At 42.5% G+C, this 2448-nt stretch overlaps 1 pseudogene; it reads left to right on the top strand.

Moving 5' to 3' along the window:
- The first annotated feature begins 1553 nt into the window (after positions 1–1553).
- On the top strand, positions 1554–2033 carry LOC132006462 (large ribosomal subunit protein eL15-like; annotated as a pseudogene).
- Positions 2034–2448: the final 415 nt, after the last annotated feature.

Consider the following 2448-nt stretch of genomic DNA (forward strand, 5'->3'; position numbering starts at 1 on the left):
CTTCATTTTATTGAGACAACTTTCTGAGTGTATTTTAGGCATTAAAATGCTCACTACTATGACATGAGAGCATGTGTGAATGGCATAATGACACTGAAGCCTAGAGAGTTGGAGTGACATGCTCAAGAGCACACGGCTGGTGAGGCCAGGAGTCACACCTGGGGAGTCCGGCTCCAAAGCCTCATTCTTTGCACGAGGTTACACTGTTCTCTAGGAGAAGCTTAGCTTCCCTTTTTTCCTATAAAATGACAATTACTTATAAGCTAATAAGTCAGGAAGACAGGAAGGCATGGCCTTTGAGAAATCACTTTTATCTGCTCTGTGTCTCCTTGTCTGTTTATTTGGCACTTGCTTTATATGGGAAAGTTTCATGGTTTAGTCATTTTAATTGTGTCAAGGGCTCTTAGATGTAGCCTTTCAAGTCTGCAGTTAAAATAACACTTGGGTTAACACTTGGAACAAAAGGTCACCTCTAATACCTCTTCCAGTTGTCAGTCAACATTTTGGGTCTCCATTTGCTCATTGGGGTAAATTAGAAACTATGGATTCATGAGTTTATTCACGCAGAGGAGAACTCCTCTGTTCATCACTGTGGCCCACGCCAGAGGCTGTGTGCTTTTGCACACTCCAACAGATGGGATTTACTGAGAAAGAGGCCCAGGATAGAGGAGTGCCTGCTATTTTTCCCCATTGTTAGAGGGTAGTCAGAGGATACAGTTTATGTTCCCTTGGAGAGCATCAACTAATAAATGAATAATGACGCCATGGTCTAGGAATTATGTGGTCTTTTGGAGTACCTTAATTACCCTTCTAAACTCCACATAGGAGTTTCCCAAGATGGCATATTTCTTGGGTAACTCCTTTCTTATACACAGAGAGTTGTACAGTAAAATCAGAGTTTGTATCTTATATACTCATGCAGTAAAAATGTAGTAAGCACCAATGTGTGAGCCCTCATACCCAGAAGGGATCCCTGTTCTCCATAACAGAGGAACCTGAAAATGTTTTAAAATAAATGTAATACAGTGGAATGTATAATAGCAGTTCACAAGAGGCTATGAGGGCACAGGTGTGTGTGTGTGGGGGGGTCTGTCTGTATGATTTTGTGTATATTTGGGGAGTAGCAGAAGGAGAGGAAATCTAACCCAACCTGGGGAGATCCTAGAAGATTCCATGGAGAATTATCAAAGTAGGATTTAATAAAGAGGGTGGACAGGGAAAATTTTATTTCATCATCTGTGTATAATGTTTGCAAAGGCAAGAAGGCAGGAAAGAGTGTGAATTGTCTGAGAATCTGTATGCAGTTCCGAATGGCTAGGGGCCCAAGTATTTGGGGGTAATAATTAGAAAGGCAACTGGGTTTTAAATAACAAACTTGAGTCTAAATTTTATTCTGAAGGTAACAGAGAATCATTAAGGACTTTAAATAGAGGAGTGGCACTTACTGCCAAACTACTAAGTATCAGACTCTAGGAAAAGATATGATTAATATTTTGAAAAATAATATATTCCTTTACATCTGGCTGCAGCCCTTAGCTCAAAGGTCAGCAAACATGGGTGCTTACAAGTACATCCAGAAGCTTTGGATGAAGAAGCACACTGATGTCATGTCATATATCAGACTCATGTGCGATGTGATGGTCACAAACGCCTAGTTTCTAAGGGTGCCACCTATGGCAAACCTGTCCATCATGGTGTTTGCCAGCTAGAGTTTGCCCTAAGCCTTCAGTCTGTTGCAGAGGAGCAAGCTGGACATCACTGCAGGGCTCTGAGAAGTTCTGAATTCTTACCTGGTTGGTCAAGATTCCATGTACAAATTCACTGAGGTTAACCTCATTGATCCATCCCGTAAAGCTCTCAGAAGAAATCCTGACACCCACGGGTGTCACCAAACCAGTCCACCAGCACAGGGAACATGAAGGTTAACATCTGCAGGTGGCAGGAGCCATGAGCTTGGAAAGAAAGCGTCAGAAGCTCCACCCATTATTGAAGGGTCTCACCGTGGGGCATGGAGAAGACACAACACTCTCTGACTTAGGGGAAAAGAAGAAGAAGGAGGAGGAGGAGGAGAGGCAGGAGGAGGGGGAGGAGGAAGAAGACGAAGAGGAGGAAGAAGAAGCAGAGGAAGAAGAAGAAGAAAAACAAAGAAAAGAGAAATAATGCACTCAACACACGGATAGATTCTGCCCTGATTCTTCCAGAACTTGGTTGCCTCAGCATCGGTCTACTGAGGTGAAAAGCCACAAAGGAGGTTTGCAGCTCCGGAAGCCAAGCTTAGTTGTGTGGAAGCTGAGGATGACATGGAAGAGGTCATGCAAAGCCAGACAGAAACCCCGTCTAGTATATTCCCTATTACATTTTTTAGAAATTGTAAACACATTTGACCTTATAATGAGCCTTATTATATAACAGATATTATAAGAAATGGCTACTGAGCTCTCTTTTCAC

Source organism: Mustela nigripes, chromosome 18 (genome assembly GCF_022355385.1).
Source record: "Mustela nigripes isolate SB6536 chromosome 18, MUSNIG.SB6536, whole genome shotgun sequence".
Lineage (NCBI taxonomy): Eukaryota > Metazoa > Chordata > Mammalia > Carnivora > Mustelidae > Mustela > Mustela nigripes.